Raw genomic sequence first — 26,726 nt, 5'->3', positions numbered from 1 at the left:
GGGGCAAGGCATAGCAGAGTGGTTACCAATGGGGAATCCAAGTCAGCAGCCCCGAATCAAAAGCCACTTAGGCTATTTTTCTCACTTCAACTGTGACCTGGGACAAATCAGGCGATTTTTCTCAAAAGTGATTTCTCTCTGCAAAGAGTCTGATAGCATCATATACCTCCATGGGTAGCCCATAATGCAGCTGTAAATGTTACATTTATTCTGTAATTCTTGGCTTAATATTTGTCTCCTCTTTTAGACTTGTTTTTTTTTAATTATTTTTTTTAAGATTTTATTTATTTAGGGGTGCCTGGGTGGCTCAGTGGGTTAAAGCCTCTACCTTCAGCTCAGGTCATGATCTCAGGGTCCTGGAATTGAGCCCCGCATCGGGCTCTCTGTTCGGCTGGGAGCCTGCTTTCCCCCCTCTCTCTCTCTGCCTGCCTCTCGGCCTACTTGTGATCTCTGTCTGTCAAATAAATAAATAAAATCTTTAAAAAAAAAGATTTTATTTATTTGTTTGAGAGAGAGAGAATACAAGCGGGGGAGTGGGAACAGGAAAAGCAGGCTTCCCGCTGAGCAGAGATCCCCATGACTCTGGGATCATGACCTGAGCCGAAGGCAGACACTTAACGACTGAGCGGCCCAGGTGTGCCTAGACTTAAGTTACTTTAAATCCAAGGTCCTTCTCATCCCTATATCTCTAGCATCAATCATATGCCTGGCACATAGCCAGTATCCAATGATGATTTGTTGATTACGATCTTAGTACACTGGAAAGTTGTAGAGAGCACATGATACGATTCATGACGTGTGTTTAGCCTTGTGCCCGCATAGAGTGAGTCTTCAATGCATGCGTGATAGTGTTCTTACTGTTGTTATTATTTGCCTTATATTTGCCTCTTCTACTCTCTCTTCCTCTTTTTCTCTTTCTCTCTGTCTCTGCCTCTCTACCTACCCTTTGACAACAAAATATAAATACTGACAGATCTGTCTTATCTATGCCTAATATCATTCTGAAGCTCAAAGGGACCTTACAGAACATCTCTTCCCCTAAACTTACTCCAATATCAAAGTTGACGAAACCATCTCAAAGAACTGGCTTGCCCAAAGACTGTGACAAAGCAAGGGCCTGACCCCAGGATTCTAACTTCTCGTCTTTCCTGTCAGTAGTCAGCTCTAGCTACAATTCCTTGTTACGGTAGTCTGGAAAACTTTCCCTCCCAAACTTGATTCATGCCCTAATCCCTGGTATCTGTACCTGTTGCCTCGTGTGGAGAAAATGTTTTTTCAGTGTGATTACACAGTTCAAGATCTTGAGATAGGGAGATTATCCTGGATCATCTGGGTGGATTCTAAATGAAATCACGTATATCCTTGTAGGAACTAGGCAAGGGGGAATCAGAAACACACTGAGGCAAAGGTGATGTGAAGATACAGCAGAGAGCGATTTGAAGATGCTAGCCTTGAAGATTGGAGTGATGCCTGCATAAATCAGAGAATGCTGGTAGCCATCAGCTGGCAGCTGGAAGAAGCAACAAATGAGTTTTCCCCTAGATGTTCTGGAAGGAGCGCTGGTCTACCAACACCTTGATTTCAGCCCAGTGATATTGATTTCAGACTTCTGGCCTACAGAACTGTAAGAGAATAAATCTCCACAGCTTTAAGCTACCAGCTTTGAAGAAATTTGTTACAGCAGCCACAGGAAAGTAATACACCTATGAAACCAGAAGTCACATTTTCCTTTTTAGACAATTTGTAGGCAATATGATATGGCAATGGGGCAAAATATTTTATACACAGACTGTTGTGGTAATTACATATAACTCTTGGTCCAAAAATAACCTTTTATAACATACCAGGACTATAATTGTATTTTAAATATATTTAGGAGAGATTTTTTTCCTCAGTTTTTCCTTTCGATGCCTTTAAAGACACGGTGTCTTATCTTATAAAGAATATACATAGTTTGACATTTGGTGTGTTACCTTTTCAAAGAACTAATTTTATGACATTTTGTTGATTTTGTTAGCTTATTTTCAGAGGGTGACTTTATTTTTAACTTTCTCCAAAAGCTGGACATACTCCATTTGAAACAACTGCAACCCCCAGGCAATCCCTGTAGCAATAATGCCTCCTCATTCTTCCCAGGAGAGGATTTATTCAGTGCATAATCCTGGCTTGGGTGTAATTGACTGGTACTTTCTGACCTTAAATAAAACACCTCTTATTAAGTTTATATCTTGAAACTATACAAGTCATCACTGGAAAGGATGCATTGGTATTGGTTAAAGATTACTAGGCCACCCCTTGATTTTTTGAGGATGTATAGTTATTGAAAGTAGATGACAGAATAAAATGGTATTTATTGGTAAGAGTAGATGTTTTTCTAAATAAATTTTAACTGAGAGCAGAATTTTTAATATCCAAAAAGTAATGACCCATAGGCTTCTGTGATCATTAATAGGTTATATATTTCCAGCCATTGTTTTTAGTGAAGGTTGAGTTTTTACTTTCTGGAATTGTCTTGATTTTGTTTGAACGTATTTATCAGAAATCCCAACTGGTAAATATAGGGAACAAAGTCACTGCAACTTACATATTTACTAATAAAAATTAAATAATATAACAAAGTTTTTATGCCCATCTGTCAGATATTTTAACAAAGGAACCAAAAATCTGGCATTCACCACCAAAGTGAGAAGAAAATTCTACCAAGAACCAGGGAAGCAAATAAAGGTCATTTCTTTTAAAATGAAAAGCAAGAGTCATCTGTTAGTTGAACCAAAGGAAATCGTCATTTTGTAGGTCAGAAAATGGTAGGATGACAGCAATTCTCTATGATTCAACTTAGTAGTTTGCTTAGAATTCATTGGTTTCAATGGTATTGGTGGTCCAATTTTGCTGGTGTTTGAATTGGCATACCAATTCAAAGATATGCCATGGACACTGACTCCATATGGTCTATTTCCCTACTTTGTCCCTTTGAAACATCTTCCTTTTAGCAGCCAAACAGAGTTGTTCTTAGAAGATTTGGTGTCGATATTTAGAAGAGTGGAGTTTGACAGACTTCAAAATGGCTGACACTCTACATGGAACAACGTGAGACCCCAAAACCATCAAAAACCCATTAGAACAGGAAATGAATAGGACTTAGGCATTACATCTCCCATCTTCCCATTCAACCCAGGAGGTAATGAATCTTGTGCTATTTCTTTTTTTTTTTTTTTTTTTAAGATTTTATTTACTTATTTGACAGGGAGAGAGAGAGAGAGAACTCATGAGCAGGGGCAAGGGGCAGAGGGAGAGGAGGAGAGACAAACTACTCATTGACCGTAGAGCCTGACACAGGGCTTGATCTCATGACCCTGAAATCATGACCTGAGTCTAAATCAGGAGTCCAGAACCCAAATGACTGAGCCACCCAGTCCCCCCAAATGGTAGTTTTTTTTTTTAACAGTAACTACATTTAAACAAAATGCCTCCATTCAGCCTGAAGAGTTTTCCCCCTACTTATGGAAGTAAGAACTTGTCTTGGTTGTTTTTTAGAAGGGCTCATATCAAATTAGAGCAATGATGTCATCAAGTTTTTCCTTGATGTCAGGGCACATCAGAGTCCCAAGAGGAAAACAATAATATAGTCACGATGGGTAATTTTAGGAGAGATTAATAAAAGAGTAATTAACAAAGGCATGGGCGAGATATAATGATACCACAAGAGATTATGCCATAGAATGGGGCTAGTGCTACAGACTGAATATTTGTTTCCCCCTAAAATTCATATGTTGAAAACCTAATGCTCAATGTGATAATACTTTGAGGTGGGGCCCTTGGGAAGTGACTAAGTCATGAGAGCCAAACTTTCGTGTATTGGATTAGTGCCCTTCTTTTACCATGCCTGAGAGAGATTCCTTGCCCCTTCTGCCATGTAAGGACACAGCAAAAAGACGACCATCTATGAGCCAGGAAGCCCTCACAAAGCACCAGATCTGCCGGTGCCTTGATCTCAGGCTTCCCAGTGTGCAGAACTCTGAGAAATAAGTTTCGTTTAGAAGCCACCCAGTCTATGGCATGTAGTTATACCAGCGCTAATGGGCAAAGACATCTAGTACAGGTCACAGCACTGTGTATATTTCTAGGTCTGATGTAAAACACGGGGTGGGCGGTGGGCGGGGGACGGAGAGAGGGAGAGAGGATGGTAGATGGGTGGAGAAGCCTGTCTGAAAACAACCATGACAACTTTATAGGAGAGGAATCTGGAGAATAAAAGCTCCAATCTAATCTATTCTTTCCTACCTCCATGTGCTAGGGTCTATTTAGCTGATCCTACCATTAGCCAGGGGGCATGAGAAGCTGGTTAATACACTCTCTGAAGGCCGGTATCTTGAGATACTGGGCAGACTGGACAAAGGTAGAGAGTGGATCTGTGAGAGCAAAAGGAATTTTTTTTTTTTTCAATTCCCAGTATTAATGCACAGCCCAGTCAGAAGCAAATCAATTTCATGTTCTGAGAAGAAACAGGGTGAGTGTCTACATGGAAAATGGGAAGAGGGAATAACTAGTATTTATTATCTGTTACAGCCCAGATGCCATTTCGGGTAGTTTGTGTAAGCCATCTCAGTTATTTTCGGTTTTGTTTTCAGAAAGGCAATACACCATAGACACATCACGATCCTACAGATAGAAATGCTCAAGTCAAACAACTTCAGTTCCAGAGTCATACAGCTAGTAGGTGGCTGAGGCAGGATTCATACCAAATCTGACTAAAGTCACGGTCCCTGCTGATTTCATCCTTGCACATAACATGTCTGTGCTTGCTTGTCTATAATTTGAGACCTGAAGCCTTATACATGTGAATCTTCAGTAAATACACTTACACACTGATGCCAGTCCTCAAAGGTCAGAAATGTATTTGCATTAACCTGTGTGCTCTCAATACACACTGGTAATATCTTCCAAAGTGTATCACCCCTTAGACATCTCACAGTGTCTTTATATACTGCTCTCTCTGCCTACAATGTCCTCTCCCCTGTCACCCACCCTTTTGACCTATTTGCATCTTCATATCCTTCCAGGCCCACCACAAATGTTACCTTTTCTGAAAAAAAAAAAAAAAAAAAAAAAAAAAAAAAAAAAAAACCCCACTCCTGAATTTCTCAGAATGAATTGTTTCTCACCTTTGTTCTCCAAGTATGTCATTTAGTGCACCTGTTACCATTAGGTATTAATGACTGTAACTTGTATGTTTTTCCCGTCTTCCTTGGCCTAAGTAGGGGACGTTTGTGGGATTTGCCTTCACCGCATCTATTCCACCCTTCTTTGGGTGTCAGCGTCCTGAGTTTCCTTTGGGGAACAATCCCTCCCCCACTGTCAATCCCTGTAAGTTAGGTTGGCGTCCTCTCTGTTCTAACTCCAGGATTGCTCTTGTGACCCAGCTTGGCCCATCAAAGCACCACCTCCTCTGGACTCAGTGACTAGCTTGAGATCAGGTCCATGACTGATCACGGCCAATCAAGGCTAAGCCTTGGACTTTTGCTGGAATGAACAAGAGAAAGGAGCTGGAGAGGGAGGAGAGATGGAGGAGTGGAAACTCTTTTTCTTTTCTTTAAGATTTGAATTAGACGGTTTAAAATCTAGAGCCACCAAGCAGAGAAGACTGTGTTGTAGTAAAGTAGACACAGAAGAAATTGGAGTAGAACTATTCAAAGAGGCCAAATCCTCATGACATTTGCTTTGCCGACTTGGTTTAGTCAGTGCTACTCCATGTTTTTCAAGTATGTAATCTTAATACTTCCATACTTAAGTTTTCAGATTCTTGCAACCCAAAAGTCCTAACGATAACTGCCTAACAGTGCATCTGACATGCAGGGCAAATTGCTCAGAAAATATTCTTTGAACGAATTAAATGGAATCCATGCAAACTGATATTTGTCCATGTGTCAAAGTCCTAAATCAAGAGGACCATCAGGTTTCCCACTTCCTTTTGGTTTTAAGACTTACAAGTACTTGAAATGTGTTTGCTAAAGACTTTAGGTTCTCCCCTAGCACATGACACTATCAGAGGAAAGATGCATTGTGGTTGAAATCAAGTGGCAAATGCCAAGGCTTAGTATGAGCCTGATTTTTCAACCCATCTGCTTCGTTGCTCCTGAGGATCTTTTGACAGTTTCTGGGGGGGTGGGGTGGGTAGGGGGTGAGATGTTTGGAATACCATTTCCTACTCTTAGGAAAAATGAGATTAGAATATTCCTTTCTAGTGTCCTGGTATTTTTCTTTATCCAAAGTCATCTGTCCCCAGGCATTTTCCTACAATAATAGTAGACACGTTTTAGAGTTTCTGAACTGCACACAAACATTCCCTGAGGTTAAGGGACTGACAGAAGCCACGCTTGGGAACTTCACAGATAACTGAACCAGGGGTGGAAGCCTGAAGCATGGTGAGTCGCTTTTCCCCAGAAATCTGGAATTAGAGCTGAGAGATAGAGAATGGAATTGATCCAGTCATTTCATGTGCCTGGAACTACAGCACATGGCCTGGGGAGCTGTGGGTGGGCATCTTTTCCCCACCATGTGGAATAAGGAGCAGAGAAGATGAGTCTGCTGGGACAAAGGAAAATGAAGCAGGTGTGCAGATACAAGCAGAGTCCCTGCTGTCCCTACAGCTCACTATTCTAGAATTTTCTGAGGCCTCATGCATTCCTGCTCACAATTCCATTGCAGCACCGTGGCATCTTTGTACTAAATCCTCATTTTTTCGTGAGGCTAACCCACCTTGATGTCTGGTGCAACCAACCATAAAAAGAAAAAGAAAAGAAAACCTCATACATTAGCCCAAAAAAAAAGAATCTTAAGATGAGGAAAACATGAGAAGAAATACCCCAGTTGAGAGAAACAAAACAAAAATTATCCAGAGAGTTGGCAATCGTCATTCCAAAATCTTTCAAGAGATGTCTCTCAGCTCTGAGAAGAGAAAGAGAAAGCTCCTCAGTCAGGCAGCTGTGCAGAACTGAAATTGAATGGACCTACTCCGCGGATTCACCAAGTTGCGGAAAGTAAATTCCTTCCCGCAGTCTTCAGCCTGCCGCTGAGCCATGAAGTGTATCCCCAGCAAAACAATTCCTTTCCAAGTCCTGTCCCATGACTTCGTAAAGTTGTCAGCACACAAGAGCTAGAGCAACTTGCAAGCCAAGAGATGTCATGTTTGCATCATTGTTGACATGTAGACTAACACTCAGATGGCCCATTCAGTAGATGGACATGTATGTTCTGTACAAAAACGGTACCCAACTGGTGGCTGGACAGCCCTGCCCTGGCTCTGCATGGCTGGAAACCCCATTTGTCTCAGGAAGAAGAAACAGACATGAGAATCGTGTCAAAACACATTACTGTATTTTATTTGGCCATTTGCATTCCCTTATTGGGATCTAATAAAGCTAAGGAGATTTTAGGTTACGAAATCTGCATTTCTTGCTCATCTTTGTTTTGAAAACACGTGTGGCATGTTATGGATAAAGAACATCTTACTTGAGCTTCTGACCGATTCTCCCTAGCCCACAAATGGATTGGCATCCTCAGAAAAATGAAAATCTGTCCCTGCTCTTTTTTTTTTCTTATTTGTTTTCAAAGCGCTGGAGCTATTAAAAGCAACAGAAAGCATGTCCCTTTTTATCCTCAAACAAACAAACAAAAAAAAAAAAACCTAACCTTTCCCTTACTTTAATTGTAAGATGGTTACTCACGTTACTGGACATCTTTTGGAAATATCTGGATAAAAATACCAAAGGCACATTGATGCAATCTGCAGATGATACTAAATTGGGAAATGCTGTTTTTATTATTAATGACCGTGGATCAGGCAGCCAGATTCAAGAACAGCATGGGTGAGAAGGGAAGGGTGCAGTCGAGCAAGTTACGTTTCTGAGAAAGGCAAAAGGGGCTATGAAAAATTAAAATGAATCTAAAAACCAGATGCAGTGTGAGCAGTGAACAGGTGAGCCTCGGAAATTCACTCTTCCAACCAACGGGGACATGCATGGATGGCCAATTAGAGATCTCCGTACACAGGGGAGTGAGAGCTGAGCTAATTCTAGTTCCACAAGTGGAGGCATTGTGTCTCAAAACATATCATCTTTTCTTCCAAAACATTAATAAGACCGCACCTGGCGTCGAGTGTGAAGTTCTGGAACTGTACTAGAATGATGTTAAAACACACATGTGCGCACGCGCGCGCGCTCACACACACACACACATGCACACCCTTCTTTGTAATTTTTCAGGCTTTTCTTTTTTTCCCCAAACAAAGAAATATACAACTGCCTTCCTCTTCATTTTCTTAGCAATTCCTAACAATGTATCAGACATTTCTCCTGACTGGGATCCTCCTTGAGCATATCTGAAGGAAATGTGGATGCCTAGTAAGCATTCCCAGATTCACATACTGGACCCCAAGCTCTGTTCTTCTCCTGGCTCCCACCAAAGCTGCTGCTTTCCCCAGTTTTCCTTGTCTCCGTTCTTGGCACTGTACTCTTCCATGCACTCAGGCTTTACAGTGATCCTGGACTCCCTTCTTTCTCCCAAACCACATGTCCCATTCATTCACAGCTCCTATTGGCTCTAACTTCAAAATGGATCTGGCATCTGCCCACATCACCACCTCCATTGCAGCCACATGGACTCACACTGCCAGGATCTCTTGTCATATTTGTTGCATTAAATATCCGAGTGGCAAAGGGAGTGGTGCTGGGTGGCTCAGAGAGTTAAGCAACAGACTCCTGGTTTTGGCTTAGGTCATGATCTCAGGATCCTGAGATCAGTCCCCACGTTGGGTTCCACATTGGGCACAGAATCTGCTGGAAATTCTCTCTCTCCTTCTCCCTCTGCCCCGCCCCTCTCTCATGCTCCCATGTGCTCTCTTTAAATAAGTAAATGCCTTAAAAAACCATCCTAGTCGGAGTCTCTACTTCTCTTAACAAGAAGGTCAGCCCCTGTCATTTCCCTTCTCAGAAGTCTCCAGCAGTTTTCCAAATCAGCGTGTAGAAGTCGACAAGGCCCATCTTCTACTCCTGCCTCAACCACTCAACTCCAGCCACACGGGCCTCCTTGTCATCCCCGCAACACGCCAGGAAGATTCCTGTTTTGTCTTTGCACATGGCTTCCCTGTGCCTGGAATTCTTTTACCCAGATATGAACGTGCTTCCCTCCCTCAAGTCTTTATTCCAGAATCTGCAGTGCGGCCTTTCCCAATGCCCTGATGATACATGCAATCCCCATTCACAGCACATGTCCTTTCCCCTCTACCTGCTTTATCTTTCTTCCTTGTACCTATCATCAGGGACCATGCTCTGTGTTTCTTATTTATTATCTGTCTCTCCCCTGATAGACACACCCAGAATATACATTCCTGCCATTGTTTGCTTTGCTCTGTTTTATTCCCACACCTAGAACAGGGCTTATCACACAGGAGGAGCTCCATAAATATTTGCAGGAAAACAGAATGCAACTTGATGTTTGTTGGCATGTTCACGGTGCTAACTTTCATAATCAACACCCTCGATCAGAATCAGCATAGTCCAAAAACTATCTAAGTTCAAATCCGAAGAGCACGTCAAAGTTGCTTTTCAAGTAACTTTGTTTGTCGACACAGTGCATGTATCCTACACTCAGAGGCTAAACAGCACTGTTTTCTAAGCTAGCACCATTTCTAGCTAGAATGTTGTAGTACTGTATTTTTAATCTGTAGGAAATATATTTTCAGGAGATGCAATAGCCAAGCTAGAGAGGCATCTTTTTTTTTTTTTTAAGATTTTATTTATTTATTTGACAGAGAGAGATCACAAGTAGGCAGGCAGAAAGAGAGGAGGAAGCAGGCTCCCTGAGGAGCAGAGAGCCCGACATGGGTCTCGATCCCAGGACCCTGGGATCATGACCTGAGCCAAAGGCAGAGGCTTTAACCCACTGAGCCACCCAGGTGCCCCTAGAGAAGCATCCTTTAAAAAAATCTCAGAAATAAGGAAATTAATGCTCAAAAAATGGAATCTAGTGCAAAGAACACTGACTCCGCAATCAGACAAGAACTAACACTGTCAGGCAGTGTTCTCAGAACTTTCCTGTATTAACTTGTTCAGCATTCACTACCACCCCAGGAGATAGGAATTATTGTCTTTACACCCAGTATATGGATGGGAAAAAGAAGGCAGAGGGAGTGGCAATCATTTACCCAATGCTAGATAACCCTTGGGAGATGGTGTTTAGAATTTGAACCCAGGGCACAGAGTCCATGTTCTTTTGGTTGTTGTTGTTTAAGATTTTATGTATTTGACAGAAAGAAAGCATAAGCAGGGGGAGCAGGGAGTTATAAGCATAACTGAGCGGGGAGCCGTATGTGGGACTCGATCCCAGGACCCTGTGATCATGACCTGAGCCGAAGGCAGATGCTTAACCAACTGAGCCACCCAGGCGCCCCCAGAGTCCATGTTCTTAAGTGCATATGCTCCAAATCCTCACACTTCTTTTTTTTTTTTTTTAAATCTCAGGAGCCCCTAACACTCCTAAAAAGTACCGAGGACCCAAAAGAGCTTTGTTTATGTGCCTTATACCTGTCAATAGTTGCTGCATTTAAAATGAAACTAAGTTGTGCTCGCTTCGGCAGCACATATACTAAAATGAAACTAAGTTAAAAAATACTTCCTCATTAACTCATTTAAAAACAACAATCGTACGTTAACTATATGTTATAAATAACATGTTGAGATAAATAATTATGTTTCCCCAAACAAAGAACATTTGGCTAAGAATAGCATTGTTTTACATTTAATGCCTGACTTAGTGGAAGCTAGCTTGACGAGCCCATCGGCTTCTGCCTTCAACCTGCTATTTTATGCTGTTTTGATTGAAGGATACGAAGAAAATCCACCTTCATACAGATACACAATTGGAAAAGAATAGTTTAATAGCTTTTCAGATAATTGTAGGTGTTCTTCTTTGACAGCATGCAAAAGTGCTACTTTGGTAGTACGACAACTGCTGTTTTCATAAAGGTGAGCTGTAGCGTGGAATCCAAAATCACATCAAGAAATGTCTCATACTTTGTTACCGTCAATTCCATGAGTCATTTTGTATTTTGATGGCTCTTTTACCCATGCATGGTTTTTTTTTTTTTTTTTTTAACACTACGCATTGGACATTTGGAAAATACCAGTTCAGTGAGTTTTGCAAATCTTTAAAAAAAAAAAAAAATTTTTTAACAGGCTCATTACTGTCACCGCTCTCACTGTAAAAAGGCCTTATGAGGGACGCCTGAGTGGCTCAGTTGGTTAAGCAGCTGCCTTCGGCTCAGGTCATGATCCTAGCGTCCTGGGATCAAGTCCCATATCGGGCTCCTTGCTCGGCAGGGAGCCTGCTTCTCCCTCTGCCTCTGCCTACTTGTGATCTTTCTCTCTCTCTCTCTCTCTGAAAAATAAATAAATAAAATCTTTTAAAGAAAAAAAAGGCCTTATGAAATGGAAAGCTGACAAGCTAATGGTGGCAGAGACATGTTTTCCAAAATTCTGATTTTTGCTTGAAAGTCTGAACTGTATTACTGGCAACAAGTAATACCAGACTGTCGTCCCGGGGCCCTCTGCTCATTGATTTAGCATAGATTTCTAGGTGTTAGCTTCCAGTTATGTTTGTATGTTCCGAAACTTTATTGATTTACGCGAGTCTGTTTGTCAGAAGTCCTCGTGTAATATGGCTAGGAGAAAAGTGACTTCAACTTATATAATTAACATCACTATAAAAAGAATTACAGTTTCTGCCAGGGCAGCAATAGCTTTGCTGAACAAGGCTTTTGAGTCATCAGGGCACATGTTAAAACACACACACACACACACACACACACACACAAACACAAAGTTAAACAATGTCTTGGCATTTTTAAGCTAATCGTTGTGACCACACAGCCCTCTTAAAAAACTTTTGGCCAGCTGAAGGAATCTTCGACCACACTGAGAACTGTCTCACTGTACGGGCCCATCTCTCACATCCAAACCCGCCCCATTACAAACTGTGCCCCTCCAGCTTCTCCAAGTTTCTTCCGTTTCCTCACCTGTAAAATGCAGCTATTAAAATACAATCCGGGTCTCACAAAATGCACTTGAAAACTTGAGCTAATCCTACGTTAAGCTCCTGGAGAAGTTTCCAGCACACAGAAGGTGCAGGAAACGTGGTCGCTGTCGAGATCTTTACCGAAATGCACAGCAAGTTATTGGCAAAGCATACCTTTAGCTCCTGCCCGGAGTTTTCCTGGCTCTTTCATAGAAACCCAAGTTTCTCTAGGGTTGTTGTGACAACAAGGAGCAAAGAAGCCATTTCAGCTGATTCAGTGGGGTGAGTGGTCGTCCTTGTTCATGTCCTCGCCCAGACGTGGGAGCACTTGAGGGCATCATTAAGAATATGTATGGCCAGCACTTAGGTCATGAATTTGCTGTGTCCTCACTCCGTGACCTCCTGTGAGTTTTCTAAGCCTCAGCTCTCTCTTCTGTAAAACTGGATAATAGCACCTACCTTATGCAGACACTGTGATAACTGAATGAGACAAGGCACAGAAACAGTAGGGTACCAGGCCTGTGTGAATGTTCAGGAATGGCGAGCTGCTTGCTCCCACCATAGTAAGGACTATTGGGGTTACCTGCGGAGCTCAGCTCACCGTCACATCCTCAGGGAAGCCTTTTCTGACCCTTTCATGAAAGCACCTGATTTTATAATCTCATTGCTCCTATACCTCTCCTTCACCGGACCTGGTATAGTTATATTTCCACAGGGGATCATCTCGTGGCTGTTTATCATGCACACTAGGCTCGAAGCTCAAAAATGTCGGGGACAGGGTCTGTGATGCTCACCACTTTATTCCAACATCTGGCTCTGTGCCGAGCGCTAAGCAGGCTTCAGTAAATATTGATTGAAGGGATTAATGAAATAGTTAATTTAGTAGCTTGGCAAAGCATAGCATTCCCCCAGTATAATTTATCCAAACGTCCTCTAGCACTTGTTACTCAAAGAATGATCTGCAGACCAGGAATAGCCACCTAACCTGGGAGCTTGCTGGAAATGCAACGGGTCTCACTCCAGAACTACAGAATCTAAATGTGCATTTTTTAAAAAAAGATTTTATTTATTTATTTGACCGACAGAGATCACAAGTAGGCAGAGAGGCAGGCAGAGAGAGAAAGGAGGAAGCAGGCTTCCTGCCGAGCAGAGAGCCCGATGTGGGGCTCGATCCCAGGACCCTGGGATCATGACCCCAGCCCAAGGCAGAGGCTTTAGCCCACTGAGTCACCCAGGCGCCCCCTAAATGTGCATTTTAATAAAATCCCCAGGTGATTCATATTCTCATCAAAGTTTTAGAAGTATGGACTGTTGCCTACTCTTCACCAGTCCCAGGGTGGGGGGACAGAGAAAGAGAGAGAGGGGGGAAAAGGAAAGATAAGGGGAAATAGGGAAGGGGAGGAAGTGGAGTCAAGGGAAAAGAAGGGGAGGGGAGGGAAGGGAAAGGGAGGTAGAGAGGGTGGAAGGGGAGGAGAGAAAGGGAGGGAAGGGGAGGGAAGGGGAGGGAAGACCAAACAATCACCAAATTTCCTGGATAAAACAGCACCGCCTTCCACAATTCCAGGTCTCATTACATTCCCAATACAAACATTATTACAAATATTACCATGTCTAAAAACCAGCTGCATTTAAATTTTTCTTCAGGCTGGGCCAGGCTGCTCTTATTTCCTATTCACATATGATTTTTTCCAGAAGACTATTTTGGTCTCAGTTGAATAATTTATTTCAGAGACTTTACATCCTAAAATATTCTCTGGAGGAGACAGAAACACCATCTGTGCCCACTTCTGGAAAAACAGCCCCAAACCATGAAGTAGGGGTGTCATTTTCATTACAGAGTTGCAAAATGTGAATGCCTGCTTGTCTACCACAACCTCAGAGAGGAGAGAAAACACACACACCAAAATCCCTGCTACCATAATAGCACCAAGCCAGCCCCACTCTGACACAGCCCAAAGAGATTATAAAAATATGCATGGCACCCAGTTGACCCCTGGAAAAATTACAGCCTAGCTTTTTAATGAAAAGGTTATTATTCTTAGAATTTATTTCCACTTCTGAATGGGGTAGCGCCTTCATCATTGGGTAGGGATATGCAAGAACTCGAAGAGATTTCAATGAATGATTCATTTGCCTGTGTTCAATCTTACACAGTTCGTGGGGTAGGATTTCAAAATCCCCTTTGTTGCTGTGTTCTCTGCTCCCAAGGGGAAGAAATGGGCCGGGCCAGAAGCAAGGCACCTTTCACTCCTTTGTGTCCTGCCCCCACCAGTGCATCGACCTGGCAAGATCGGAATCTTAGAACTGATGGTTATCAAATGGCATGTGAGGTTCCTGCTACATGTTTTCCTGCAGCTTCTTCCTTGCCTGGGACTGTCTTCTCTGGGACTCTCTCCCTTCCATCTCCTACGCAGGTATGCAGGCACAAAATGCTGCCTCGAGAGATAAAGAAGCTGCTGCATCTGTAGATTTAATGCCTGCGGTGGTCTGCCCATGTGTCATGGACTCCCCCCACCCTAGCTTTCCCTGTGGGTCCTGCCAGGGTCCCAGGCACGAACACGTGTTGAGAAGGGGACATTAGGACAACCGGAGAGTGAACACGAGATAGAGATCCAAACCGAAGTAACACAGCAGGGAGAGACTATGGCTGTACTTGGGAATCACCGGGGAGTCCCGATGATGCCCAGGGCATATGTCATATCAGTTCAATCTGAGTCTGCGGGAGTGACACACAGGCATCAGGATTTTGTTTTCCCGGAGCTTCCCAAGCTTGCCCGGAGCTTCCCGATGCTTTCCTGAAGCCTCCCAAGTGATTCTCATGTGAAATCAAGTTTGAGAACCAATTATTGTTTCCAGGTGGTGTGAGTGGAGGGGGCTGTTGTGCAGACCGAAAACAACCTCAAAATAACTCCAGGAGGATTCTTGGTACTCAGCGATCCTTGAACTGGGCCCGTTCAGGAGCATGTACGCAAAGCTTAGGAAACATTTGTTGTCAAGTCAAATTTGTTTACGTTGAGTGTCAAATACCTCATCAAGTAAAGCAGATAAGCCTAGAACCCTTATCTTATAATAATCTTCACGTGGATGCCCACAATCTCTGTACCAGACAATTCTCTGTACCAACAATCCAAGTTACGGGTGATTTCATGATGGTGTCGGTGATGATATGAATATTATTATAATTACCAGTAACAACTAACATACGCTCAGTGCCTAAGCACTATACACATCTACCTTTCTTTCTTAGAAAGAGTGTGTGAAAAAAAAGAAAAAGAAAAAGAAAGAGTATGTGCATGAGCAGGGCACAGAGGGAGAGAGACAATCTTTTTTTTTTAATTTTATTTTATTTATTTGACAGAGAGAGAGATCACAAGTAGGCAGAGAGGCAGACAGAGAGAGAGGAGGAAGCAGGCTCCCTGTGAAGCAGAGAGCCCAACGCAGGGCTTGATCCTAGGACCCTGAGATTATGACCTGAGCCGAAGGCAGTGGCTTAATCCACTGAGCCACCCAGGCGCCCCAGGAGAGAGACAATCTTAAGCAGGCTCCGTGCTCAGTGCATAACCTGATGTGGGGCTCTCATGACCCTGAGATCATGACCTGAACCGAAATCAAGAGTCAGATGCTTAATCAACTGAGCTACCCAGGTGCTTCTGTTACACATATTTCTAACTTATATCCTATAAATGCTTAAGTACATCCTATTAGCATTTTTTCTTCCCTATGAATGAGATTTGAAGAGTAACTTGCCCAACTTGACAAAGCTAGCACATGCCAGGGGTTTGAAATCTCATCTCACATGCCGTAATGAATTAGGCTAATGAGGCAGTATTCCACTTTTTAATTAATATTTTAATTATTTTATTTTGGTGTTCCCCAGAGCTACGCCCATGATATTTTGTGTAAAGCATTTGCAGAATTAGATATTTTCCTGCCCTCACAGCCAGGTGTGGAAAATAGATACATGATGATGACAATATAATGTATTAGTGGCTACCTGAAGTATTGTTAGAAAACAAATCAGGGGCAATTAATTCTGTTTAGATAGATGGAATGGTGTCAGGGGATGTTTACTAATAGGAGAGGGTATCTTTTAGAGGGCTTTAAAGAGTGAATAGGAGTCTGCCAAGCAGAAAAGAAAGATGCACGCCAAATGGGGTGAACAGAAGGAGGAAACACACAGGCATAAAACTGTAAGGATTTCTAGAGAACTATCAGTTTCTGGTAAGGGTCCTCAAAAAAAAGTGTGCATTGGGAATTACCCAGAGGCTTGTTAAAACACACATTGCTGGGCCCAAATCCCAGAGCTTTTGACTCAGTAGGACCATGTGAGACCACAAATTTGCATTTTTAATGAGTTCTCAGGTGTTGCTTATCCTTCTCATCCAGGAACAACACCGTGTTGAGAGCGTGGTCTACTTCGAAGGATCACCTGGAAACCCCCACAGCTTGTGTGCGTGTGAGACACAGGCCAAAGTCAGCAAGACTCACACCGAAACAAAATTCTCTGAAGAGAGGAGGATTTCTTCTTTTCTTGCAAGGAGTGGTGGCTAAATTTTACTGTTGGTTCGGGAGCAATTCAGTCTGAAGCCGTCCAGTGGGAGGAAGCAGAGAAACCATAGCTCGGGACTGAAATGAGGGAACCTGGGCTCTTCCTGATCTGTGCCCCACCAGTGCCCCATTCACGCGCTCGTGAAGGCCTGAGGCTAGAGGAGACCAAGCACACTAGATCTTTTGTTGTGCGAGCAAGCATTTGTGTCCAGTTCAGAGGGAGGATGGCATTTTTTACATCTCTTCCTGCAGTTTTGGCCCTGTGTCTGCTGACCACAGGTGAGTTCCTGTGTTTATCACCAACATGATCTGTTGACTGCCAAGGGCCACAAGGAGGGCGGGGGGGGGGGGGGCAAGTTGGGACTGCTCTCGCATGCAAGGAACGGAGAGGGTGCTGGAATGCCAGGCTCATGGGGGAAGGCCTGGGACAGATGACCTCCTTGTGAAATCTTTCCTTTCCCTCCATCTCTAATTCAATTATCACGCTTTGCTTCTCTCATTCTCCAGGATGGAAAAATCTAGACTGCCTCTGCCATTGCTCCTCAACCCCCCTTCTACAGGGGTGTGTGACCCTTTCAGGCCTGCCTCCAATTCTAGGGTCTTCCTCTTTCAACACCCACCCTATGTAGGACAGATCCCAGCTAGATCTGGACATCCTCTTTGCCCAATAATTGGGGAACTTGAGGCATCTAGTTCCAATGCCTGATTTTGTCACGAGGCTGGTTGCCAGCTGATAGCCAATAGCTGTGTGTGTACATTCCTGGCAGGGGCCCTCCCAGACCCCACCACTACTCCCGGATTTGAGAGAGAGGCGCACGAATCGCCTTCCAGAGAAAGGAAACAAAACCGTGTTGTTTGGATTCGTGTTCCATGTTTGTTTTCATTTGGAATGCAATTCCCCATTACTCTCTTGTACTCTTCTCGAAAATTTCTAGAAGCCTACTGAGTAGTCACTTCATTACTGGCCAAAAGCGATGGAAACACTGTCTTCCAGTTTGGGATTTCCATTTTCTTGCTGTTTGGCCAGGAAGGAGGAGAAAGCGTTTGATGGTCTAAAATGCAAATAGTACCTGAGGCCAGATGAGCCTGGTGCCATGGGCTGCACCAGAAGCCTGTGCTCCATTTCTTTCAGGGAACAGGAGCTTTATCATCAGTATTATTGATGAGACTCTGGCTTCCTTTCCAGAGATTAAGTATTTTTGTCATCATGTCTATTATTCTTCACAAGAACCCAATTAGGGAAGATTGCCTCAACAGAGGAGGCTGATTAAATTCACAGATTTATTGCAAAACCACTTTGGGACTTGTGGAAAATGAGTTTCACTGCTAAGCTTCCTTGCTTTAAAGAAAAAAAAAAGAAGTCAAGCTGTAAGACTGCATCCTGGATTATCCATCTATAACAGATCATAAAATACCCATAACATGCACACAGTTTATCTTTCTCCAGAGAGGCTCAAGATGCTTCTTCTAGGCTCATAGTACCTCCCCAAGGGGTAAGTGATGGCTTCTGCTTTCCTGGGACACAAGAGGGAATTCTGACCCAGAGCAGGATGAGGTAGACAGAGGCCAAAGGGAAGATTTTGCTTTGCAAAGCCCAGTGGCTCAGGCAGACCCTTGTTATCTGGGTCCCAGAAAAGTTGCTGTAAGTAGGAATGATGTAAACGAAATCTGATTTTTCCAGAGAAACGAGAACAGCATTGAGGATTCCTGACCCCAAACCCAATGCCCAAAATATTAATGAAACAACCACAAGCATTATTTTAAAACTTGTAACTTGCTAGTGAGGATATCCAAGACAAAACCCATACTCCCACCACAAAAATCTCAGGGTTTATTTATTTAAGGCAGCCTTTCCCCAATTGTTTTCTGTAGAACATTAACCTCAGAGAATGGCCTGGAAGGAAAGGTTTATGGTGATAAAATGGGGCATTGCTGTCTATTGGGTGTTCCTTGATTGGCAATCCTTATTAACACAATCAAAATGACAGCTAAGTCTTACTCAAAGACTGCCTTGAGCCAAGCACCTGACATATTTTAACTCACCCTGTCTAAGGTAGATACTGATTTACGCCATTTTGTGCATGAGACAAGGGGGACATGGAACAGTTAAATGGATTGCCTGGTTAAAAGGTTCAAGGTCCAGCCCGGTTTCAAATCTGAACCTCTAAGCTTCATCACGTCCTCACTGTGTAGCTACTTGGTCACATGGCTGTGTCTGTGGTCTTGTGTGGTTTTTTTTTTTTTTTCATTATTGCTTCTTTATACAATTGAGTCCATCCCTAACTGTCACAGTGGGTCATCTTTTGTTGGCATCCTTAATGTGTATGCGTGTCTTCACACAGAGCCAAGTTGGGATCATTGCAGGTGACCCCATCCCCTCACATCAAGCTGTCATGCTTCCATCTCACATGGCCTTGGTATAAGTGCTTGAAGCATGCTTTAGTGGATTTTCATCAGGATCTCTGACAGTTTATAGATAAACAAAGATGTAAGGGAGACAGGATGTGTCTGAGTTTATTTACCCTGTCTTTGGCAAGAGAGTTTTCATCTACAACATGAAAGTGAGTAAAAAGCAAAAGTGGGATAAAAATTGACACCCAGGGTACAACGTTGGCTCTTGTTTTTGTGGGACTGGGATTTCTTGCAGCACTGGCATCTTAGTAACTTAGTAACTATGAGCTGATGGTGTATTTTATCGGAGCAATGTCAGTTTCACCCTAAAGAAATCCTTCATTAAATTTAGGAACCAGGTTGTCTGCTAATCATTTTACCAAAGGGTGTTTGCTCAGGAAATGGACTTTTCAAGGGTGGGGAAGAGAAGAATGTGAATTATCAGTAGCAGACCATCCCAGCAGGGGGAAAGTCAAGAGGTAGGAGAAGTGGTGTGGTGGGTTGTGTCTGGTTGCACAGGGTACCTAATGTCCGCCATCATTCTTGACCCCAATTAAGTCTGCTGCTTTCTATAAATGCCTGTGTTCTCTGAGAGCCCACACATTAAAGGATTTGCCCTTCCTTTGCCCCCTTGATCAGTCAGAAATAATTTAATGAGAACCTACTCTACACTCAGTGCTTCCTTTACACACAGGCCTGTTACCTGATGTGGTCTGGTTGAAGCTCAAAGACGTTTTTTTGTTGCTGAAACCGTGCTCCATGCTTTCCATGGATTATCTCCTATATCCACACCAGCCTTAATCGAGCCCTCTTATGAGCTGTGGGTTATGGAAGAGTAAACTGAGGCCAGAAGAGGAGAAACAGCTTGTTGAAAGACATACAGCAGAAAGGGACAGAGCCAGGAAATTAACTGTACAACCGTGAATTTGAAAGCCTACACCGTTTACGGCTATCAGATGCCAGATAAGTGAGTGGGAATTCCTTCACCACTGTTGGCATGGACTAGATGTTTAGGAAGCATAAAGAGAAAAAGAAAATGCTTGATTTGTGTCTTAAAAATCAGTATTATTACTAATTGGGTACATGGGACCTCTGATGTTGCTGGAACTAAAAAAAAAAATAAGGAGATCATTTATTTTAGGGAAAACACTAACTATATGGATATAAATTCTTCTGGGTAAAAAAATGCAAAGAACGCCGGTGCTGCCAGCAGCCAAAACAGACCCCTCTATTGTGGCTGTGATTGAGATATTAGAATTTGCTCTTTCTTCAGCTGTATAGAAGGTGCTTCTCACATAACACATGCAGTAAGCCCACTTTTTAAAATTTAGGTGATGACCAGTAATCTCATGAATGTGAAAATGCCAGTGGGGGTGGGGCTCAAATTCTGGTCTCGAATGAGCTTTTTCTGGTCTCGAATGAGCTTTTTCGTTGTTGTTTTTAAAGATTTTATTTATTTATTTGACAGAGAGGGAGATCCCAAGTAGACAGAGAGACAGGCAGAGAGAGAGAGAGGGAAGCAGGCTCTCTGCTGAGCAGAGAGCCCAATGTGGAACTCGATCCCAGGACCCTGAGATCATGACCTGAGCCGAAGGCAGAGTCTTAACCCGTTGAGCCACCCAGATGCCCCTCGAACGAGCTTTAAATATTAAGCAGAAGCTCTTCAGCAGTAAAAAGAAATGAGCTATCCACTCACAAGAAGACTTAGGGGAGCCTTCAATGCATATTGGTAAGGAAAGACACCAGTCTGAAAAGGAAACTATGTACTGTATGAGTCCCACTGTAGGACATTCTGGAAACAGTAAACCTATGGAGATAGTAAAAAGATTAATGGTTGCCCCGGTTGCCGGGAGAGAGGGATACATAGGCTGAGCACAGAGGATTTTTAGGGCAAGGAAGCCATTGTGTGTGACACTATCATGGTGAATACATGTCACCAGACATTTGTGACAACCCATAGATTGTGCCATACAAAGAGTAACGTAATATAAACTCTGGATTTCAGTTAATAACAATGTATTCATATAGGCTCGTCAATTACAACAAATGGACCACACTAATGCAAGATGTTCATAATGGGGGAAACTGCAGAAGAGGGCAAAGTGAGGAAGTAGATGGGAACTCCATACTTTCTGTTCAACTTCTCTATAAACCTAAAACTATTCCCAGAAAAAAAAAAAGTAATGGACTTCTCTCTTTTTTTTTTTTTTAAGCAAGAAGAGAATCACACTATTTTTCAGCATCCTAGCATCTCTGTAGATGATAGTGCCCTTGTAGGAAAAAAAAATGATAATCCTCTCAACGCATAATACCAACTCAGTGCTCAGGTTATGACAACCAAGGAATATATGAAAGGTCAATTTAAATGTCTCAGTGGGTTGGAAAGACAAAGCAGACTTTGTGCCACAATAGAACGCATCCCATGGAACCATGGAGATGGCAGGAGATAAAACAATACTCTTTATCGCCAGCAGATTAACTAGCAAGGACATGTTCTTTCTATTTATCCTATAGGCTCCTAAGGACAATGGGCCTTTTGTCCTTACACCTGTTGAAAGGGGAAGGAGCCCCTAACAGAGACCTTGTGGGGTTTATGTGAGGCCATGCCGTTCGGATTTCTTACCTTCGTCTCTGATGGTACATCCCGTTTCATAATATGCCTTCCAGCAGGGGAACTTGGAGACGGAGCCTTCAGCATTCAAAGGGAAAAAGCAGGTCCAAGTTTTATTTGAGAAGAATGATGGAATATAGAAATCCATGCAGGAGGGCAGGATAACAAAGTAGTGGCATGTTCTGGCTCTCAGCCAGACACCAGACACGAGTTCCGGGAGGGTCGTGCTCCTTCCCTCTCCTCAGCTTCTAGCACCAGGCACAGGGTCAAGGCTCAACAGAGGTGAAGACTGCTGGATCAATGAACCTCCAGGACTTTGCTAGGGAAAAGGAAACAGCAAAATAATTCATCAAGATTGACAGCTGATTTTTCCAGCTGTTTCACAAAGTTTCCAGATAAACATGTCTGTGAGCACGTGTGTGCTGATGAATTTTTTCATTCTAAATTCTTGCTTGTAATGGGATCTGTTGGTTTTACTGCCTTCTTGGGGGCAGGGGGGAACACGCCAATTTTCTTTGAGGCAACCAAACTTCCTCTTAATTTTGGTGTGTGAAGTTTGATTTTAATACTTCCTTTTGGCTCGAAGGGATGGTCTGAGGCCCGAGCCCAGCCAGTTAGCATTGTTTCCCCTTGGCCTGGGTGAAATTCAGAGAAAGGCGTATAACTCAAGCTGAACCCATGAGAATCCCACCTGGGATTTTTCAGCTTGATTTGGAAAGAAGTGTTGTTTTGTTTTCTTTTGGTTTGGTTTTTTGCTATACTTGAGAAATGGATAAAATGCAAGTCTAGAGTTGCTAGTCAACTTCTTAGCCACCACTTGGAAAAAATATTCTTGGAAAGAAAAGCCAAAATAGAAGAGAACTGAACTGAAAGATAGAGAAAGAAGAAGTCCTGGTAAAAATATTTGAGCAACTTGAACCAGCCAAGCTGAAACTCAACCCATTTCCTGGACCCTTCAATGAGATGGGCCACTAAATTCCCAGGATTTCAACCACCTTATAACCAATTCTATAGATAGATAGATAGATAGATAGATAGATAGATAATCTCCAAATATATGACCACTGAATTTGTTTTTCATACTTAATGAAAAGTTCTGAGCCACTTCTATTCATATGTCCATATCCTTCATATTAAAATCTATTAGGAAAATTCTAATTGGGATGTGTTCTGTCCAGAGCCACCCCACATCTTTGAGGCTCTTCACCCCTCCAGATGGACAAGGATAACATCTGAAATGTAGAGACCTTGAATTTTTATTTCCAAATTCCAAAAAAAGGCAGAATTCTCCTTTGTTGAACATCTCACTTCACCACAAACTTTAAACCTTTTTGTGGCTTAGGAAAAGTTGGCCCGTGGCAGAGCCCTGCTGAACAGATTGAGACATCAGAGAATGGGCCTTTGGCCATGCCTGGCACACGTTCTGAAGACATGGCCCCATGCCACCTTCCCCCTCACATTCAATGTGCCATTAACACTAGGAGTGGGCTCAAGAGCTAGGGCAACTTGGACTTGAAACATAACCTTGAAATTCATGGATGGATTTGAAGGATGAAAAAGAAGGCTCTGTAGCTCTTCAGCTGACTCTAGCCATTAGAAAGGAACTCATATCAATTGAGTAAGCTGTAGCACACATAGTGCTAAATACTCTTCTTGCATTATCCCTTTGAACCCTCATCACAACCCTATGTTGTGGATCCTATTGTAATCCTCATTTTAACAGTCAAAGAAATTTGACCTAGAAAACAGTGAACCTTCCCTGGATCACTGAGCAGGATTGAGATCTAAGTAGTAAGCAGGCTCTCCATCATAACACAATGTTGCTTGCTAAGAATGAAAAGAGCACCTGGATCATGGCTATAGACTGGTGGCAATGACTGTTATGATGGAAGGAGGCTTAAGCATCATTTAGCCTGATGGAAAACCTGAGGCTGAGGGAGATAAGTGACTTCCCTAAAGCCACATAGCAAAGATAAAGAACCAGACACTGAAATCTAGCCTCGAAGCCCCAATTCTTTTTCACTGTGTGCCTTGTTATTTTCGTATACATATACAATGCCACACACATCAAGTCATTCAACACGCACTGCTACTATAGATACACAAGTTATTCTAAAATATGTGCATACCACTCGGCAAATGACAACCATCCTGAGACTCTCTGTATCTTCGCTTAGGATTCCTGGATCTCCCCAAAATTAAGAAATTAAAGGGCTGTCCCCTGTGGTCAATTTCCAATCTGATTAGTCGATCCCTTCCCTCAGTTAAATATTTTTAGTATGAACCCTCCTTAACACAAAAGCCTGCACACATACTCTTCTCCCTCCAGATAATGGGAAATTAATGAATGGATTGCTGGCTGCATCTCAGTCATTTGGGATAACAATGTTGTCTCAAGTTAAGAGGTAGATGAAAGCTAATCAGGCCAACTGTACACAGGACAGCAGAGGAGAAAGTTCTGCCCCAGCAGTCAGGGACTCTGAGGAGGTCTTGCCATCTCCTTCCAGGTGTGGGTTAAAATGTTCTCTCCCTACAGAGAGGAAGTTCAGAGCATCTGAACTGTCAGAGGCAAGAAGAGTCTTGCTCCCACCTCTCTCACCTTTCTTCTTTCTTTCTAGAATGGCAGAGCCATTCCTCAAGTCATGAGAACCCTACGGACAACAAGTGAAAATACAAGGAAAGCTTGCCTGCTGCAGAGACAGCTACCCCAGTGCCTTTTGAAGACAATGGGAGGTAAGCCATTCTTTTCTGATTTTTCTCAGCTGCAGAAATGGAGAAACAAATTGCGAGTGGAAGGGAAACCCTGATGCATGGAATACCCAGCATGAGTCAACCAACCCTGTGCTACTAGCCCATCTGAAAACCATCTAGACAATGACCAGTCTTCATGAGATGAGGGTTTGCAGAGAATTGACTCAAGCTATTTGAATATCTGTTCTCCTGTTATGCCTCACCAGGATTTACATAGCACCAAAGAATCCTTAATTATGAATTATGAGGCATATTCATCAAGAACGTTCTTTTATGGACCAGAAGTCTGTTTCATGGCATGAGGCCTGAAGTAAGAGATGAACCCTGGTCAAAAGCAAATATAGGAAAGGCCTGGAAATGCCTTAGCCCCCTTTTCTTCACCTTATTCTCTGAATGTTGGCTTACTTATTCCAGGCCTCTTCTCCAGACTACGTTAGCATTCCACAGCACCTTATGATTTCCTTTTTGTAGCAGTTATTGCATTTATAATTATTTTCTTAAAGCTTGTGTTCCCCTCTAAGCCCCAATACCCATGAGAAATCAGTGTGCATTACTCTTACTAACATTTCCCCAATACGTAGAAGGGTGTGTTGTTCAACAGTGGATATTCACTGATGGAAGAACATTGCACAACGTTGACATGAAACTCTAGCTATTTACGGAGTGGGCCCTTTAACCCTCATTTGAATATATGGGAAAGGCACTTAAAAAGACCTAAAGTCATCCATGAATACATCAAGTTCTTCATCTTCAACTCACAAAACACTTCCCAGTTCATCTTCTTTTCCTGTTTATTTAAGTGCGTTCTCTCTTACACTGTGATTTAAGGAAACTTCCATTCCATGTTATTGCAATTGGTGCATAACTGAATTTTTCTCAGACTGCAGTCCACAGACCAACAAGAGTTGGCTTCCTGTTCCTTGGGGTTCTGTGAATTCCCTATGAGATTTGTAAGGAGATGTAAGCGTATGCTGATTCATGCAGATGGACATTTAAAAACTGAATGGGGGGGACATTCAGTGGTTAAATCCTCTGCCTTCAGCTCAGGTCATGATCTCAGGGTCCTGGGATCGAGCCCCACATCTGGCTCTTTGCTCAGTGGGAGCCTGCTCCCCCGGCCCTTCTCTGCCTGCCTCTCTGCCTACTTGTGATCTCTGTCTGTCAAATAAATAAATTCTTAAAAAAACTGAATGGGGCCATATGATTTCAATATCTGCAGGCTTTAAAATATATTTTAAATTCTCTAACACCCCTCCCTTCAGCAAATGGAGTCTCAATTTCCCTTCCCTTAAAATGTAGGCAGGACTTTGTGACTTGCTTCTTGTGAATGATGTGAGACAAAGTTCCCTTGCATGACTTCAGGGGCTAAATGAGAAAAGGTGATACGGTGTTCGCCTGGTTCTCTGTCTTGGGGCATGCATATGGGAGACTCGTATAAGAAATCTGGCTTCTGTGACACTGTCACCCTGTAGTGACCAAATGGAGAGACTTTCTAGAGACAGCCAGTGGAGCCCCAACTATTGAAGTCCTCCTACTCCCACTAGCAGCCAGGTGAGTGATAAAGACTTGGAGAGGACCCCAGCATCAGCCACCAGCTGACTATGACCTCATGAAAGGCCCTGAGCCAGAAGTAACCAGCTGAGCCACTACTGGGTTCCTGGCCCAAAGAAAGCAGCAGAGACAGGTGATTACTGCTGTCTTCAGTCACCCAGTTTGGGGTGTCTGTCACAAAGCAGTAGACAAGGACTCTGCTGTCCTGACTTGCAGCTGGGTTTGTGACCGCATTACAACCACATATTTATTAAAGACCAATGAGAAGAGAATACCGGCAGACTTAATAAATGCATGTCAAGTGAGGGATAAAGTTTTGCAGGAGTTCGAATAGAGAACAGTGACAAGTAAATGGCTCATCACAACCAGCTTGGTGTTTCTGGCAAGCTGAACTCAAAGGAATCTTTGTTCCGTCCATACCCTCCTCAAATTGCAAGCAGTTAACCGGTTTCAGCAAAACAACTTCAAGGACATTTAACAAATGCAGTCAGTTTTCATTGTTTTGGTTTCGTTTGGCTTTTTTCTTTTTTTTTCTGATTCTCTTGGACATTATAATTCCTTATATCTAGTTTTATATGTAATCATTTAAGTAACATTATAATAAAATACTTAAGTCAGCACGAGCGAAACACAATTATTTTTTCTTTAATAGGAATCAAGTTTGAGAATCAGGGAGGAACTTCAGATAGGCCTCTGTAACTATAACACACGGCGACCTCATTTACTGTTAAATGAAGGACTACCTACTACTCTTTCCCCTAGAGCATTTTTCTTAATTTTCCATTTATATAGCAATTCAATTGCA

At 42.8% G+C, this 26,726-nt stretch overlaps 1 long non-coding RNA gene across 2 annotated transcripts in view; it reads right to left on the bottom strand.

The window, feature by feature from the left end:
- Positions 1 to 26,726, bottom strand: part of LOC123932310 — a 326,366-nt gene that overhangs the window by 197,741 nt on the left and 101,899 nt on the right. For both annotated transcript variants that reach the window (XR_006816421.1, XR_006816422.1), the window contains exon 2: positions 21,632 to 21,938. This is a non-coding gene — a long non-coding RNA (uncharacterized LOC123932310). The remainder of the gene's footprint in view (positions 1 to 21,631; positions 21,939 to 26,726) is intronic.

This window comes from Meles meles, chromosome 20 (assembly GCF_922984935.1).
Source record: "Meles meles chromosome 20, mMelMel3.1 paternal haplotype, whole genome shotgun sequence".
NCBI lineage: Eukaryota > Metazoa > Chordata > Mammalia > Carnivora > Mustelidae > Meles > Meles meles.
Note: the sequence above shows the minus strand (reverse complement) of the source record. Positions and strands in the feature narration are given on the sequence as shown.